Below are 20,090 nucleotides of genomic sequence, written 5' to 3' on the forward strand. Positions count from 1 at the left end.
CAGGGACCTTTTTAAAAAATAAAATATTTTGCAGGGACCAAAAACTACAAAATGGGTTCAGTCATCATGTGCCACGTATGCAAATCATCACAAAAATGGGGTCAGGGGCTATTTTAAAAAACAAAAAATTTTGCAGGGACCAAAAACAATTTTTTTACAGGGACTAAAACTAAAACGAGACATATTTACAGGGACTAAAACCATATTTTAGTCTAGTTTTTATTTCATGTTTCTCTATAATTTTGTCGTCTTATTGCAATGTTGTTTTATTTGTTGTTTTAGAGTGATGTTGTTTGATTTCTCGTTTTATTTCGGTCCATCCAAATTCATTAAATGACTAGGATAAAATAATAGGTTTAATGCAAAATATAACATAAAATATATATAAAAATTAACATTACAAATTGAAAGTGATCGATTATGTTCGAAACATATGAAGTAGTAATAATAATATAGATTAAATTAATGCGATATATACGATTAAAAAAAGCAATATATAAGTTCAATAATAATACTAATAAAAGAAAAAAAATCCTTAAAAAAAGAAAAAAATTATTAAAATTTACTTTTGAGGTATGGTTTTGAAAAAATGATTCGAAAATTGACTCGACTCGAGCGGTTTCATGGATCGATTTGTGGTTTTGTTTTGGATCAACTTATATTTAAATACTTCTATTAGCAACATTCTCTTTTCAACACTTTTTTTTAACATTCACTCTCTCATTGAACGAGACACGCATGAAATAAGAGGAAGATAGAGACACACATGATGAAGAAACAAAATGAGAGGATGAGAGAGTGATATGGAGAAGAGGAATAAATAAGAGAGGCAGGGCCGGCCCAAGGGCTACGTGATCCAAACAAGGATATTAGGTCTCAAGATTTTGGGTTGAAAAAAAACATTAAAATATTTTAATTTACTTATAAATACATAATATGAAAATTTATGAATGGATGTTTCTTAAGTTGAGTTGGTAAAAGTGAAGGCCTCATGTTTCTATCGTTCAACTATTGACTCCAACACATCTTGAATGGATTTTTTTTTCCTTCATAAAACTTATGTAATTTTTTTTATTATTATTGTAAAATGTGTCACAATAAAAATTGTTTTAGACCTCTAAACTTGCTGGGCTGGCTTTGAAGAGAGGTTGATGGTTGATAATTTAGAATAAATAAATGTTAATGGGTTGTAATTAGAATAAATTTAATTTAATTGGTATTTTTTTTTTAGAAAAGCTTTATTTGCATTGATGTATTTTTTTTAATAAAGATAGGAGATAATATGATACTCACTTTTCTCTTATATTGTCCTTCTAGTTGGAACAACATACATGAGACTCACTATTCTCGTATATACGTGTCCTTCTAGTTGGAAGGACAATAATTAGTTTTTTCTTTGCAACACTTCACTCAATTATTAGAATCTTAAATTATTATTGCTAAAAGTCAAAAACCTGGACTTATTGCAGTTACAATATGGTGTAAGTGTCGTTATATTAATGTATACCGCAGAGAAAGTGTGAATGGCACGTACTCTAAACTATAAGCTCTTCCCCAGTTTTGTTTAAGCAGAAGAAAAGAAGTACATGGCATACACACAACTTGATCTGACAGACTCTATGAATAAAGGGATCTTATAATAGCGACGCACCAAGGGAGGGGTAATGAACTTTATAAGTTAAAAAAAACGGGTGAACCACTAAATTTGTTCTTATCTTTGCAAACCATTCTTAAACTAGTCTCTAACTTTATTCAGAATTAACTAAATTCCAATTTGTGTAATGTAAGTGTTTTTTTAGAGTTTCATATATAAATATTAAATTGGTTATATTATTAAAAATTACCCATAAAAAAATTAACATGGTGAAGCCTTTACTCATAGGAAAACAACATGGGTAGTTGAAGTTGCTAATAAGATTATATAGTGCATATTATTGGTAGTCTATGTATATTTTCAAATTGAGAACAAAGTCACTATAAAGTGAGACATTAAAAAAAAGTGAGAAATTAAGTAATGCAAAGAAGTAATTCTAGAATATATAACCTTCAACTTAGAGGGACATGCAACGTTACCCTACCAATGGCTTCTAAAGTAGGCAGAGTATAATTTGGACCACCAACTCTTTGGGTCCAACTTGGACCACCTCAATATTGGCCATTGATTTATTACTAAAATATTTGAATGGACCAGATTTATGGTTGGCAACCCTTCAAGCAAGTTTACTCCAATTCCAAGCTTACAATGATCATGCTACAGCTGATTATTTCCAACTCCAACTCCAATTCCAGCGGCTTCAATTTTTGGGCTCTCCTTGTTATCAACGCCACCCCGCCACCGTTCTCCACTGCATCTTACCTTCACCGGAATGTGTCGACCAGGCTCGTTACCGCTGCCACTGAACACTGTTCTAATTCTGTGAATATTTCCTCCGTGTTACCTTCTTAAATCTCACTGAACATTTCCCCTTTCTTAAAATTTAGGAATCGACTGTCAATTAAAACATAAATTATTTGGTGGTTGTAATCAATTGAAGATTGCTAGTACTGCATCAATTGAATTCAAGAAATAGTGTAGAATTTTATTTGCAATGTTCTTGCTCACTGTTGCAGATTTCATGCATAAATCATGTTGAAATTTAATTTTTATATGCAATCAATTCAAGAACAAATATACATTAGCAGCAATTCGCGGAGGAGCGATGGGCCTTTCCGGCGGCGGCGAGGCAGCGCGACGGAAACAAGATGGTGAGTCAACGTAAGCAGGAAACGTGAGAAGGGAAGAAGAGAAGATTGTATGTATGGTTGAGAAGAAGAGGAACAGTAAAGAGATATCTTTCATTTTTAATCTCATCCGTTAAATTCTTTTTCACCCACGTGTCAGACACCACATGCATAGAAAATGAAGGAAATTGATACACTGTGTCATTGCTTATGGTGTTGTTTGAGTCTTGACTGGATCCTTTACCTGCCATTGTAAGTCATTTAGGTGGTCCAAGTTGGACCCAAAGAGTTGGTGGTCCAAGTTAAATGGACCCCTAAAGTTATAGCACCACAGTTTGATGCATTTTTTCATCGATTTTCACAGCAAAAATCTAGTTGAGGAAAATTCAAGAAGAATAAGTAATTTTCTTGGGTTATATTCTTTTTGCCTTGGGACATAAATTCCTCAATCTATTATTCCATTCCTTCATAAATGTAAACAAATGGTCACAAATAAATAAGAAGTAAAGAAACCACATATAAAAAATGTCATATATGAATTAAAGTTGTGTAGAATAGATTTATGTATATTTATTTTTTTCCTCCCCAAATTATTTTCACTCATATATAGTTGATGTTCAGACCAGCAATAGAGTTTGCCGCACCAGTATATAAAGGAAATATTAACATAAATTTATGCACCGAAAATAACACAAGAAAGTAATGAGACATGTTTATGTTGTAAAATTAGGCATAAATTATCTCTATAAATAATAATCAATGTATAAATAAAATAATCAATAAAATATAAATAAAAGAGAGATCAATAAACTTATATCTTTTAAGATTGTTGTTGAACTAGATCACCGACCACAACTCTATCAACATCTTTGACAATCAAATCAAATCTTCTACTGAATCAACTATTAAGATCTGTAGAACGAACAAGCAGTGGGGTAATCTGAGACGTGTTAATCGCACTGTCTTTAAGGATTTTCCGCGTAATTATACGTTAATCCCACAGTTTAACAGACCATTCTCGACGTGGAATCGAGGAATCAGAACTAACAAAAAAAATATTTTCAGGAAGATAATAACCCGAGTTGGGTTATAAACTCATAGAAGAGAACATTTTTTATAGCTAGTGCATAAGTTTTCATATATATGAAAAATGGTGTTATTGGTATTGAAATTAAAAGGAACGTATCCTCTATAGAAAAGTATCATATGCACTACTAACTCCTCAAATATAATAGTAACTCATAGTCAAAGTATAACTACCTTCTTAATTTTGTTTCGGTTGCAAAATACTCCCTCCGTTTCAAAATGAGTGTCGCTTTAGCCAAAAAAAATTGTTTCAAAATGAATGTCGCTTTCAGTTTCCAATGCAATAATAACTTTTTCTTTTCAATTGTACCCTCCAATTAATACTCTGCACATTACTTCCAAAATATTACTTTTAAAATTAAGCAATAGTTAATAAGGATAATTTGGTAAAATAACCATTATCTTTCTTTTAATCATTGCATTTCTTAATATGTGTGTAAACACCTAAAACGACACTCATTTTGAAATGGATGGAGTAAATATCATGTGCCTAATTTCAAATGAGAGTAAAAATGCGCTTAGACTTAATTAAGTCAAAATGATGTGGCCAGAAGAATTAGACCAAGTCAAATACTCCTTTCGTCTTTAAATAATAGTCCTTTAAGGTTTATATACGATTATTAATGAAATGATTAATTGTGTTGATTTTGATGGTAAAATTAGTATCATTTACTAAAACACCCTTATTAATTGTAGTTAAGTTGGATGAGATACAATAAATAAGAGTATAATAATGAAAAAAATTATAAATGTTGCATTGGTATGCTAAAGTGAAAATTATTTTGAGAAAAAAATGGTAAAGAGACAATAATTGTGAGACGGAAGGAGTATTATAATTAATTATATGATAATAATTATCTATTAAAATATTTTTCTATATTTCTCAATTGAAAATATGGGACACAAAATATTCGAAACTTTTGAAATATACTCAAAATTTACAACAGTTTAATCCGAGAAGTGGTCATACGTCATAGATGTCAATCAATTTAGACTCTTTGTAGTGTCTTTGGCTTGTCGTCGTCATGATTCAAATATAACTCGATACTGCAAAATTCTAATAGCAAAAATCAATGAATGCTTTAAACTGATTGATATAATCGTTAATTGCAAGAACATATTAATATATAACATCAAAACAAAACAAAACAAAATAAGCACCATTACCTTATCCTCATATAATCATATTCTCAAAACCTTCATATAATCATATTCTCAAAACCTACAAGAGAAAGTTCACTTCAGACATTGATTAATGTATAAACTCCAATATAAAAACCAAAAAGGAATGTTATTTGAACACTATTTTATAGGACAAATTTATGGGACAACCAAAATATATAAATGAATGTAGGTCTTGACACAAAAACCGAAGCAATATATAGAGAAAATGAAAACATAATGTGAGTATAAGAGATAAAATTGTCATAAAAGTTGTCACAAAATAGTTGTTCAAATATCATTTTTGAAAACTAAAATACATAAAAGAGAAAGCATCATAGATTGGTCATATTTTTTATATTCCCCTTGTATTTGTTTGCCAAAAAAATTTAGATACAATTAAAAAATGCCACATAATTTTAAATGTCTAATAAACATGTATTTTGTTTATTCAGCATAACACATCTACAATTTTTCATGCCACTTGCCACCAAAGACAAAAAATGAATGAATTTGAAATAATAGAGGTTGAATGAAGAATTTCACATGAAAGAGAATCCATACAAGTGAGTTTGACACCACATTTTCACCCTAAACAATACTCCCTCCGTCCCGCAATACTTGACCAATTTGAAGAAAAAAAAAATTTGTCCCACAATACTTGACCTTCTCAAATTTTTAAGCTTAATTTGACAAGTTTACCCCTTATAGTTACTTTTTGTGATCTCTATGTAAAAGTTTGTAGTGGAACAAAGAAAGTAATCATTACTTAAAAAAGTGAAGGTTTAAAAATAATAATAAGGGCAATTCAATAAAAATATCATTCTCTTTCTTTCATCTTTACACTTTTCTTAATCTGTGTGAAATGGCTAAGTAGGTCAAGTATTGCGGGACGGAGGGAGTAAGGTACTAGATATATGAGTCACATCACTTATATGTTGCTCAACATCCGCTCCTTTATCCAGTGTGGAACTTTAATTCACATTTGATACATTAATATTTCTCAACCAAGTATGAGACTCTTCACATCCAAGATCTACCCATCCCTACTTCCCCTCAAAATCGATTTGGGCTATGACGCCATCGTTAGATCTTATTGATGAGCCAACATTATTATGGATCAACCCATTGGACAGAGAACAACCAAATAAATAAGAATAATACAACAAATTTTCACCTAATATTTTAAATATGACAAAATTCTAACCCGTACACAACACGAGTATCCATACTGGTATACATTTATTACTGCTTCAACAATGGAAATGGAAATATGTAAGGATACATGAAACAAACTTTATTGATTTGGGAATGGATTTAAATTTAAAACAATTGAGGAAAATGACTCGAAAATTCATATTAATCGGCCAGAGTAGTTATATTGTTACTCCATAACATTCACACTTGTGCTTGACGAACCAAGAATATTATTAGGATAGGTTGAAAAAACATAGACAATAGTCCTTTGAATTAATCATGTGGCTTTAGGTCTCTCAATCTTTTAAGTTCGTCAATCAAAGCCAGCAAATTATTATATGACGAGCCACCTTCTTGAATAGCCTGTGTAGCCTTTTCTCCAAACTCTTGAGCAAGTAGCCTCATATTTTTAGCTTCATCACCATTGTCCATCAATCTCCTCACAGCTTTCTCTATGTTATCCCTGCTCACCAACTTCTCTCTCTCCGCAACACCATTCTTACACCATTCTGTTGCACCGATTTCCACTCCAATTCCTCGGAATTGTGTTACCAGTTTCTCGTTGTAGAATTGATCTCCATGAACCGGCCACGTTATCATTGGAACTCCCGCACTGATAGCCTCTACAATTGAGTTCCCTCCGCAATGCGTCATAAATCCCCCCACCGCAGGGTGGCTCAATATCTTAACTTGTGGGGCCCAACCCCTAATGATCAAACCCATCTTCCTAATGTTTCTCTCTTCAAATCCCTTTGGCAACCACTTTTCTTTCTCTTCCTCACTCTCATCTTCTTTCCCTTTCTTCTCAGGAACAACCCATATGAATGGGTGACCAGATGCTTCTATTGCACACGCCATCTCATATAGTTGTTTATCAGATAAATAGTTGATGCTTCCAAAACATATGTACAACACTGAGTTAACTGTCTCTGAGTCGAGCCAACTCATGCACTCGTGCATGTTCACATCACCCTCCTTTCCCCTCTCTGCTTTCTCTTGAAGGGTTTTACGAATAAGAGAAGTTGGACCGAGATGCCAAACCTTGTGACCCGTGGTTTTCTCATAGTGTTGGATGCACTCTTCTCCGTCAAGTTCAGTGAAGTTGTTGATGATGAGTGCTTTACTTTTGAGCACTGTCCCAAGCATCATTTTTAGGAATTTGCTAATTACCTTTGGCGGTTTTCCGCACAAGGTTATACGATGAGGAAAATTTGGAACAACAAAGGAACTTGAATCCGAATCAGAATTAGTATCAGAATGAAGTAAGTTGTTTGCTCTGAGGGATTCCACGAGAGAGACGGTAAAAAGTGACAATCCGTTGAATGTGAGGTTTGGGATCTGAAGCTTATGCGCCAAGTCATTAGCCCATGGGTATGCGGAGTCGGAGATGATACAATCTGGTGGATCTTTCTCCATGAAATCCTCAATGGATCCATGGAGGAGCATTGCGCCACGGTGGATCTTCCAAGAGGTCATAGAGTCAGTGGTGGAAGACATAGATTCAATGTCTTTAGGGAGGTCGACTTGTTGGGAGGGAAAGTCGACGGTGTGGAAGCGGAGGAAAAAGGAAGCGGCGGATGAGAGAGATTTGGTTAGGGATTGAGCATTGGAGGGAGTGGTGATGATTGTGACTTGTTGGCCACGGGATGCAAACATAGTTGCTATGTCACAAAGAGGGATCATATGTCCAGATGCTAGATATGGAATGAAGTGAATTTTCAGTGGTCGTTCCACTTCAACACCTTCCATTGTTGATAAATTTATTCTATCTATTCTATTATATTCTCTTCACGTTTCTATATCTCCCCGTGTGTGAGTGCATGTGTTCAAGTTCGACCATACTTTCGTTTTTATACGTAAATAATATACTTATTTTTGCTATTATTTTATTCCATCTGCACGAGATCCACGAGGAGAGTGCGAGAATACAAGTTATCATCCATATGAATATTATGAACCTCTTGTAATAATACAGGTTTAAATTCGTACGATGAATATTTATGAACATTATGTGACAATACAAGTTTAAATTCGTACGCTTTGCTTGGTGGCTAAATCTCAAACCGAGTTCTTCGAAGTTGTAGAGACAAACCTTCAACCAAATGACCTTTTAAAGACAGACAGTTTAAATTCGTACTCTATAGACAATTAAATTGGAGGCCCTTTATTTTGTATAGCAATAAAAAAATATATTAAAGATTGTAGCTTCTTGTCCTACTTGGGTGCGAGTATGGTTACTTCATCTTTTTCTCTCTTCTATCAATCATTCCCTTTTATCAAAGTAATTGATTTTAATCATTTATCAATCAATCAATTATATGCCGATTCAAAAAAAAAAAAAAAATCAATCAATTATTTAATTGTTATTTTGTTGGAGAATTTAATATTTTTGTCTACTTGATATTGGTTCAGAGTTTTCATCGCTTAACGATGATTAATCTTTGTTGGAGAATCTATGGGATACACAAGATATGTTTTCCCCTTCCAATTTTTTTTTTCTCCATACACATGAATCAGAAATCGAACATCTAACCATATGTTTAAGGGACTCAAGTCCCTTACCACTTAGACCAATATGTTATTGGTTTATTATCTATAACTAAATAAACTAAAATTATTAAAGTCCCCAAAAGTTACCCAAATTTAATGTCCACATGTTTTTTTGAAACGATAAAGGAAGTATATTTAATTTTATTTAATCAAATACTTAAATTTTATTCAATCTAAATATTTGATCTTACCTACATTATATCGGTTTGGATGAGTACAGGCATTTGATAGCATGAGAGGATTTCTAGTAGAGATGAAAGGATGCCATGATGTGAGATTATCGTTCCTCAATCCTTGAGAAATTGAAATTTTTAGTCTAGATTTTGTTGAATTTGACAAATGAGTTTAAAAGTAGTGGATGTCGATTCAAAACAACTTTGCATAGATAATCAATGGAAACACTCAAAATTGAGATAAGGTAGTTACATAACATCACAATTTTTTTCTATTTATTTATTATTCTGATGTGGCAATTTTGAAGGTTTTAATTGGTTGTATTTGCAAAGTTATTTTAAATTGATAATCCACCACTTTAAACTCTTGATAAATTAAGGGAAAATGATATTTGTGGATTAATATATATATATATATATATATATATATATATAGACATAATATTGTATTTTAATTTTAATAATCATTATATTAATTAAAACATATATCGTAGAATTACAATATATTTAAGTAATGTGGATAATCAATGTGTCCATGTGATCTTTCATGTCATAGTTGACTTGGACACGTCATCAAAATTGACCTCAAAATGATAAATGGATCAAAAGTTTGAAAAAGTTAAAATAGAGGAACCAAAAAACTTTTGTCAAAAAAAAAAAGGAACCAAAAAACTGAATTTTAAAGTAGAACATCAAAACTTCATAACAATTAAAGGAAAATGTTGACGAGTGCTCGAGACACTCTTTAAGACCTTTAAATGTTATCTTTTTATGAAAATATGTGTAATCAATGCATTTAAAATCATTTAAAAGAATAACTATGATGTAATTTGTTGTAACTTGGTGGCCCAGGCCCTCTCCTGGTGTTTTATATATTTGTTTGCTTTTTCAAAAAAAAAATGCATTTAAAATCGAAATATTTAACTTTTTTATAAAATAATTTATTCTTTTGAAATCCTGAAAGAGTGTCTCGGATAGGGGTGTTCGCGGTGCTGTTTGGTTCGATTTTGAGGGTAAAAGTCACCCGAACCGCAAGATAAAAAAGCTTGCGGTTTGGTTCGGTTCGGTTTACTTTAAAAATAAAATCCGAACCAAACTAAATCAATGCGGTTTGGGTTGGATCGGTTTGTGCAGTTTTTTTTAGACGATATAATTTTTTGTTTCCAATATTAAAATCAAGTTAAAAAGCTTAAACACAACATATTTTCTGCAATGTTTTAAATTTCATCAAATATTACAATTTCATTTTCATTTTACAATGTTTCCAACAACATAAACCAAGTTAAAACATGGACAAAACATAATCCTATTTAGTAAGAAATGCAAAAGACTAAGATTTATTCTTTCTCTAAAATTTCAAATAGTACATAAATGCATTTTTAAATAAAAAGTAAAGAAAGAATCTAACAAGAGAAAAAATATGTCATTTTATAAAGTTTCCATTGAGTTTCTATGAGTATTGGTCTAGGTGAGATATGTTTAATCAACATTTTTCTTATGTTACGGTTTGGTTTGGTTCGGTTGGTAAAATGAAAACCGCAAACCAAACCAAACCATGCGGTTGAGCAAGAAAATGATCCGATTACATCCGAACTAAATGCGGTTTTTTGCAGTTTTGGTTTGGGTTGGTTCGATTTACGGTTTTTCTATTGGATTGGTTCGGTTTTGAACACCCTAGTCTCGGAGGCACTCGTTAAGTTTTTTTTTAAAAAGGATGTAATAGTTTTAGTCTCGGAGGCACTCGTTAAGTTTTTTTTTAAAAAGGATGTAATAGTTTTTGGGATTTTAGTTTTCTTATTTTGGGGCCCTATCCGTTTCCTTTAAAAAAAATTACAAAATCATAACTGCATCCCTATTCAATTTTACAGTATGATAATTAAAAATATTGTTGAACTAAATTACGACAATTGTGTAAAAAAAACTAAATTACGACAGCATAATCAAAATAGCTACAAAATGATATAAATTTTTTCTCCCCAAGAGAGAAGTAAACCTACAAAAACCTAATTTTCATCTACAGTTCAAAGTCGATTTTTGTAAACCTTTCATCACCAAAATTCTAGCACTTGATATCATCATTAGAAATACTTGTGTTTCCATATAGCTATCTTCATGGATCGCTTTGAACGGTTAATTAACTTAAGAAGAAGATTGAAGACCTTCATAGAGGACAAAATGGAGCATTCTTTCAAGGATCGTTCATGAGGCAGGTAGGGTCATCAGCAACAAATTTATATGTTATGATTTCATGCTTCAGATATCCAAATAGTAGACTGTAGAGAACTAAAAAAAAAACAGAAAGAACATGGAATAGTGTGTGAGAACATATGAATTATATTTTATGATTAAATGGTACTTGTTATGAATGATATTATTATGATGTGGACGTCCATATTCCCTAAGGCTCTGTATGTTCCATAACTCCTATGAATGAATGCCTATATTCATTGTTAGTGGCACTTAGTCTTATGACTTTTCATGTACTTGTAACCTACCACATTTGTGTCCTATAAATAGGACTTATATTTCAATGTAAAAGACATACTTGTGAAAGAGAAATACAAAGTACTTTCATCTTCTCCTTCCTCTTCTTCTTTGATCTTGTGCTTTTACTTTTTTTTTTTAACACGTTATCAGAACGAGGCTCTATCAATCTGAGGTAACACTAATTCTTGTTTATCATAATAGTCTTTACTGTATCGTATGCTTGTATGTGTTTGTTACCTCTAAAAGTATGTATGCACATTCATTGCAAGGGAATTTTTTTTTTTGTGTCCTACTTTATTTCCAAAAATACAAAAATACCATACTTTTTCGGAAAATTGCAAAAATGCCCTACTTTTCAGTACCACGCCACTCCCAGTAGCGAGGTGTTATACCCTAATTTTGGACCTAAAAATACTAATCAATTCTTCCTTTCTTGCATTTCAAGTCATTTGATATGTCTCTGATCAATTGCATCTTTCTCTGCATTTTATTTCAATATTATTTGCAAAATTCACATAGAAGGGTATTTTAGTCATTTCCTGCATTCAACTCATTTTAATCATTGGAAATTGTTTGAGTCTTTTAAATTGGTTTGTATAAATCCTTGTCTCAATCTCATGTCAAAATTCACTTCAAAAATATCAGTTGAGTCATTTTTCAGTCAGTTTAGCCCCTAGGGGCATTTTAGTCATTTCCCATGATAAAATCTCTTTCAATTCTAAAAAATTTGTTTGAGTCCTTTCAAATAGTTTGAATAAGTCTTCATTTCAATTCTATGTCAAAGTCCATCGTAAAATTGCATTTGAAGTCATTTTGTGTCAGTTTTGCCCTTAGGGGCATTTTAGTCTTTTCATGTGTTAAAACCCTGTTTAAAATTCTAAAAATTGTCTCTGAGTCTTTTAATTCGCTTGTATGAACTCTTGCTTTAATTCCTTGTTAAGAAATCATTTTAAAATTGCATTTGAGTCGTTTTTAGTCATTTTAGTCCCTAGGGGCGTTTTGGTCATTTCACATAATATTTCTGATTCGTTTTAATCTGCTTTGTTGTTTTTAATCGTCTCGTTTTACGTTAATTTTCAATTTACTTTTTCAATTCAATTTTAGTTTTAATTTTCATTTTAGTCCTCGCACTTTTGTTATTTACATTTTAATCCCTTTTAAGTTTGTTAGAGTCCAAGTGCCATGTGTCCAAATGCCATTGGTCCTTAAGAGTTTGTTACTACTTAGTCCATGTGGCATTTCCTCATTGGTCCAAGCATCCCTTTCATCACCTATATAAGTCAAACCTTTAGTCAAAATTCATCATTCAATCATTTACACAAAAAATCACAAAAAAAAAGTCACAAAAATTTCTTTCTTTTCCCCCTTCTTCTTCTCTCACGTAACCACCTTTTCCTCCATCTCTAACAACCTTTCACCACCACCTCAACCACCATAACTAACTCACTTCAACCACCCTAACCAACTCTAACCACCTCCATCTTCATCTTCAACCTCCATCACCACCACCAAACCTCCATAATCACCACCATCTTCATCCCTAACAACAAAAAACCTCAACCAATTCACACACCAATCCTCACACCAATCATATTGCTAAACACCAATTCCATTTTCCCTCTCTAATTTTCGGATCAAACACAGAAAATCAAAGAAAGCTTCCAAGAACATTCATCCATGTCCAGCCACACTAACACAGTGGTGACTTTTTTTGCTTTCTTCACAAATGGTGCTGCACACATATGCCAACACAGATCGGTTTGAACACATACACAACAACGAAATTCCACTTCGAATCCAACAGTGTCCAAATCGGATTGAAGCTTCAAACACCAAGTCTGGATCGAATCAAGTGATGAAAGAAGAAGTCTGGAACTGAAATTGTGAATTCAAGGGGAGATCGCAGCAAGCAATTGGATTCGCAAACAACGGCGACGAATTCGGCGAAAGCACAATTGAATCGGTAACAGGTCACACTTTCTTCCCCTCCTTTTCTTGATTAACGTTTTTGGGACTGGTTTTGGATTAGCTTGATTTGCTTTATGAAAACTGAATTTGATTGTGAGTTGTTTTGCGGAAACTGAATTTCGAAATCGAACAAGAGAGAGAGAACGAGTTCAGGCGGCGGCGCCGCCACCCCTGGCCGGCCAACCGCCGCCGGAAAGTTGTTTGTGAAGATGAAGCTTAGGGAAAGGGGAGAGGGAGAACACGTGAGTGAAAGAAAGGTTTTCTTTGGTTTGTTTTGTTTCCTGAACGTGTTTATCTCCTTGCCATGCCTTTTTATTCCTTGTGCGCTAGTCCACCATACTCCCATGCTTCCTATGTTTAGGACGGTTGGATCTAGGACCCGATCCATCTGGATCAATCCTAGGGTCTCCATTGATTCTATTCGAAAGTGGATCCCACTGCCTTGGGCTTGGGCTTGTTTTGAACGTTTTCATCAATATTTTTGCTATTCAAACATTGTTTCTTGATAGGTATACCCTTGTGTTGCCTAAAAATTCTTAATAAAAATTCCAAAATTTTTCGTTCAATGTTTTCTTGTTATTTTCATTAAATTCTGATATGTCTTGCATATTAATCTTGATGGAAATACATGAAAATAATCCTTTGTTAATTCAATTCTTTTTACTTTCTTTGTTAAAAAACTTTGTTAAAAACTTGCAAAAACCTTGTGACTTCTTTTACACTTGTGTTGGGTGATTAAGACTTGTTTCTTGGGATCTTTTACATGTTGAAAATTGTTAAAAAAAATACATGTGCAATTGTGAGTGATTTGTGTTGTTTTTTATCATATTTTGTGAAGTCTTTTGCACGTTTTAATTCCAATATCTTGGCTCATGATAATTGGTACTTGATGGGTGAGCCTAGGGTGTTATTTGTTGCATAATATGTAGTGTTTGGTGCTGTTTTGAATGGGTGATAATTGGTTGCTTAGTTAGCAAGTTATTTGTCATTTTAATATGTGAATTGGTGCAAAAATAGGCCTAATTTCATATCATGATTCCTTGGCCTATAATTTTCTTGTAACTCTCATATTAGGGCTGACCCCAAAACTCTTAAAAAAAAATGTTATAATGTGAGGGTTATAGGTCTTTTATTTGCTTGGGATTGTGGTATTTTGTTAGGTATATTTTGTCCTCTTTCCTTGCCATTTTATCATGTTACCATGCTTTATTTCCTTGTCAATTTTTCCTACCATACTATGCCTATCATCACTAACTCTTTTGTTCATCATTTCATAAGCATTCCCATCTCATCTCATATTCACCTTTATCTTCTTGCAATTTAATTTGTACCAAGGCTTAGAATGTAATACTTAGGAGCTTTTGTAATATTTTACTTCATGCCATTTTTCTTTTTTTAAATTTCTTGCAAGACCATAGAATGTATCTAGGCCAATGATGTAATAAGGACAATGGACTCTAATGATGTACACCGACACAAGCACCGACACATGCACACACTTCACTATAGTATATAGCTAGAATATGCATGTTTAGATGTATGTTTAGGATTGTATGTTTAGATGAATGTTTAGGCTTTATACTTAGAAAAATCAATTTTCCAAAAAATATATAAACAACATCACTCAAACTATGTTCTAAATAAACCTTGGGATCAAAATCCCATTGTATTTTCCTTTTTCATTTTCTTAATCAAATTTCAATGAAAATAATCATGTTTAGACCATATTTTGCAAATGACTAATTCAACCTCACTTTTTACAATCTCATGCCTTTAAGGCCTCTTTCTATTCTTCAAAATCCCATTTTCCAACTTATAATCAACCAACAAAAACAAAAACATTTTTGGAAGAGAACTACGGTGGATTTGATCCCTTAAACGGGTACGTAGGCAAGGAACAAAATTCCTTCAATTCAACTAAAACAAAAATCCAAAAACATTCTTCTCCCTCCGATTCTTCATTTAGGAACTCTTAGGTGTAAATATCATTTCAAAATAGCATTTAAAAATAAAGCGCGCGCGTAGAAATTAAAGACGGTTCCTATAGGATACTATAGTCGTTATGGGTGCCTAACACCTTCCCGTAGCGAAAACAACTCCCGGACCTCGATTCTCAAGGGTTTTGCTTACTTTTTCCCTTCCCAAGAAAAAATGAGATATCACCGGTTAGAAAGGTTCAAACGTAATCAATGTTTGACACCCGAAAACCAAGATAAAACAGCTGACGACTTCACTGGGGAGATTCGAGAGTTACGCCTAGTCTTTATTTCCACGCTTGCGCTCGTTTTTACTTGCTTCCTTTACATGCTTTCCTATGTGAATAAATGTTTAATTTCTTGCAAACGTGTGGGGTGAGAATATCAAAAGTCCTGCACCCGGGCTGAGTGAACTTAGGATTTAGGAGGGATATAATCGACAATTCATTCCGGGGGTTGCCTCGTGTTTTGGATTATGCGATCAATCCCACATAGCTGAGGCATTTTGGGGGTGATGTTGTCGGCGCGTGTTGTCGCGTTTAGGCACTTTACTTCTAATTGTTCTATGACGCTATGAACCGTAGATAACCAAACCCATCCATGGCCATTTTCTAGGACGTAGTGCGGAGGCTAAATCGAGTGTTGTCTCGAGCTTTAGTCGTCACGCGATACTACACTCAAGTTAGACCTTCCACGGATAATCATGGAGCGAGTGTTGTCTCGTGACACCATGATATACGTCGGAGAGGTTGCAACTTGGGAACCTTTTTTAGAATCCGGTTACTATATCCTAAAGCCCTAGATTCACCGGACACCGTGTCCACCCATGACTCCTCGACTTTGAACTTCAACCCACCATGTTTTCTCCGAACTTGAACATAATCATGCATACATGCATACATGCATAAACTTTTTCCCAGGCATTTATCGGAGGACTTAGACAAGTCATCTTTTGAACATCACGGATGTGAACGCCAAGTGATACCATCTCAACTAAACTTTTAGTTTTGCTCAAGATTTTCAAATAAAACCGTGTTTCTCCGTGATGTTCACAACCACTTTGAAGAAGTCCTCTGACAAAAAAGAGTCTTTTCGCATTTGCATATCATGCATCATATGCATCATTCATCGGTCACAAATGGCTTCCCGTGCTCATTGTTTCCTGGTTTTTCTGCCGCAGTCTGAAAGGTGGCTCGTGCTCGTAAGATTCACCAACCAGATGGAGTTTATCAGACAAGATTGTACAAGAGAAGAAACATGGCTAACCTTGAGGAAGAGAATGCCAGCCCCTCGGGCCAGCCCATCGAAGAGTCTAATCTGGACGAGATTTTGAGGCTCATCAAGAAGAGCGATTATAAAATTGTTGACCAGCTGCTGCAGACTCCATCAAAGATATCCATCTTGTCTCTGCTCCTGAGCTCAGAAACTCACAGGAAAGTGCTGATGAAAGTACTGGAGCAGGCCTATGTTGATCATGAAGTCTCCGTGGATCAGTTCAATGGAATAGTGGGTAACATTACCGCCTGCAGCAACTTGGGGTTTGGCGACGATGAACTCCCCGAAGCAGGAAAACACCACAACTTGGCTCTACATATCTCGGTGCACTGCAAATCTGACCTGATATCCAATGTGTTGGTGGACACTGGATCATCGTTGAATGTAATGCCTGAGTCCACACTAAGGCAATTGAGTCATCATGGGATTTCTCTGAGGGGTAGTAGCTATCTGGTTAAGGCTTTTGATGGATCCCGCAAGGATGTTCTCGGGGAAGTGGACTTGCCAATTACCATTGGTCCTGAGACATTTCAGATTACCTTCCAAGTCATGGATATCAATGCTTCTTACAGTTGTCTCCTCGGAAGACCGTGGATCCACGACGCTGGAGCAGTAACTTCTACTTTGCATCAGAAGCTCAAGTTCATGAGGAACGGTAAGATTGTCACTGTGCATGGTGAAGAAGCATATCTGGTGAGCCATGTGTCATCTTTCTCTTGTGTTGAAGCAGGGTCCGCTGAAGGGACGTCATTTCAAGGCTTGACTGTTGAAAGCGCAGAGCCCCGGAGGGCTGGTACTAGCATGGCTTCATTAAAAGATGCCCAGAAGGCTGTGCAAGAAGGGCAAGCTGCTGGCTGGGGCAAAGTGATTCAGATTTTGGAAAACAAGCGTAAAGAAGGCCTTGGATTCTCCCCGACATCTGCTGTTTCAAAGGGAACTTTCTACAGTGCTGGGTACATCAATGCTATTACTGAAGATGCTGCTGGAGGTGGTTACGTGCCTACATTTGTTATACCAGGAGGCACTGTGAAAAATTGGGAGGCCATTGATGTTCCTTTAGTCATGCATGCTTCCATGTAATGTGTCTTGTTGCTCATGTTTTTCTTTGTTTTCAAAATAACAATCCTTTCGCTCTGCCCAAGGTGAAAGTGATATCATTGTAAGGGCATGTTTGTTTCGGCATTGCCGTTATCAATAAAAAGTTGTCGTCTTTCCCACGACTCTTTATTTTTTACTTTTTAGTGCCTTTTTCTTGGAAATAATGGTAATGCCAGAAAAAACCAAAACATCTGTATTTTCTTATTAATTTCAAAAATCTGCATGAAAAAACATTTTTCTAAAATCATCCCGATCATATTATGCAGATTGAACCATAATAAACCCGTTGAACACAGTAACCCTATGGTTCCTCCAAATTTTGAACTCCCTGTATATGAAGCTGAAGATGAGGATGATGATGAAGAGATACCGTATGAGATCACTCGACTGCTCGAACAAGAAAGAAGAGCCATTCAGCCTCACCAGGAAGAGATTGAGCTTATCAACCTGGGTACTGAAAAGAACAAGCGAGAGATCAAGATCGGTGCTGCACTTGAGCCAGAGGTGAAAAAGAAGATCATTCAGCTCCTCCATGATTATCCAGATGTCTTTGCATGGTCTTATGAAGATATGCCGGGTCTAGATCCCAAGATTGTGGAACATCGGATACCGACAAGACCTGAATGTCCTCCTGTCAAGCAGAAATTGAGAAGGTCTCGTCCTGACATGGCTCTTAAGATCAAGGCTGAAGTACAAAAGCAAATTGATGCAGGTTTCCTCATGACAGCTGAATATCCTGAATGGATTGCCAACATTGTACCAGTACCAAAGAAAGATGGGAAAGTTTGAATGTGTGTTGATTACAGAGACCTGAACAAAGCCAGTCCAAAAGATAACTTCCCATTGCCTCATATTGATGTGCTCGTTGACAGTACTGCTCAATCCAAGGTGTTCTCCTTCATGGATGGTTTCTCAGGTTATAATCAGATACGGATGTCTCCTGAAGATAGAGAAAAGACATCCTTCATTACTCCATGGGGAACGTTCTGTTATAAAGTGATGTCGTTTGGCTTGATAAATGCTGGTGCTACCTACCAAAGGGGTATGACCACTCTGTTTCATGATATGATTCACAAAGAGATTGAAGTATATGTTGAAGATATGATTGTGAAGTCAAGTGACGAAGAGCAGCATGTTGTGTATTTGAAAAAGATGTTTGAAAGATTGAGAAAGTACAAGCTGCGGTTGAATCCTAACAAGTGCACATTTGGTGTAAGATCTGGAAAGTTGCTAGGCTTCATTGTCAGTCAAAGAGGCATTGAAGTTGACCCTGACAAAGTCCGAGCCATCAGAGAAATGCCAGCCCCTCAAACTGAGAAGCAAGTTAGAGGTTTCCTCGGACGTCTGAACTATATTTCAAGATTCATATCTCACATGACTACTACTTGTGGACCAATTTTCAAATTGCTCAGAAAGAATCAGCCTGTTGTATAGAATGATGAATGCCAGGAAGCTTTTGATAGCATTAAAGAATACCTGTTGGAACCACCTATCCTTGTCCCGCCAGTGGAAGGAAGACCTTTGATTATGTATCTGTCAGTGTTGGATGATTCTGTGGGTTGTGTTCTCAGTCAACAAGATGAAACTGGTAAGAAAGAACATGCTATCTACTATCTGAGCAAGAAGTTCACCGACTGTGAGACTCGATATACAATGCTTGAAAAGACTTGTTGTGCTTTAGCTTGGGCTGCCAAACGCCTGCGTCATTATATGGTGAATCATACAACTTGGTTGATATCCCGAATGGATCCAGTCAAGTACATCTTTGAAAAGCCTGCTGTTACTGGAAAGATTGCCCGTTGGCAAATGTTGTTGTCTGAATACGATATTGTGTACAAAGCTCAGAAAGCAATCAAAGGAAGTGTCCTTGCTGAGCATCTTGCTTGTCAACCTCTTGATGACTACCAGCCAATTAAGTTTGATTTCCCTGACGAAGAGATTATGTATTTGAAAGCGAAGGACTGTGAAGAACCACTGATCAATGAAGGGCCGGATCCCAATAGCAAATGGGGATTGGTGTTTGACGGTGTTGTTAATGCTTATGGTAAAGGGATTGGAGCCATCATTGTAACTCCGCAGGGGCACCACATTCCTTTCACCGCTCGAATAACTTTTGAATGCACGAACAATATAGCTGAATATGAAGCATGCATCCTGGGCATTGAAGAAGCTCTTGATCTGAGGATTAAGCACCTTGACATCTATGGAGATTCCGCACTTGTTATTAATCAGATAAAGGGTGAATGGGAGACTCATCATGAGAAGCTGATCCCTTACCGTGACTATGCCAGACGTCTGTTGACATACTTTACAAAGGTTGAGCTGCACCACATCCCTCGGGATGAAAACCAAATGGCTGATGCTCTTGCTACTCTGTCTTCCATGTTTCGCGTCAATC

General features: G+C 35.1%; 1 pseudogene across 1 annotated transcript; it reads right to left on the reverse strand.

Moving 5' to 3' along the window:
* Positions 1-6,250: 6,250 nt before the first annotated feature.
* On the reverse strand, positions 6,251-8,160 carry LOC146945314 (UDP-glucosyl transferase 73CC6 pseudogene; annotated as a pseudogene). Its single transcript, XR_015026290.1, has one exon. The product of XR_015026290.1 is annotated as a UDP-glucosyl transferase 73CC6 pseudogene (transcript).
* Positions 8,161-20,090: the final 11,930 nt, after the last annotated feature.

The sequence above is a fragment of the Medicago sativa genome, chromosome 2, assembly GCF_051527215.1.
Source record: "Medicago sativa cultivar Bolivia chromosome 2, Bolivia_mono, whole genome shotgun sequence".
NCBI classification, from domain to species: Eukaryota; Viridiplantae; Streptophyta; class Magnoliopsida; order Fabales; family Fabaceae; genus Medicago; species Medicago sativa.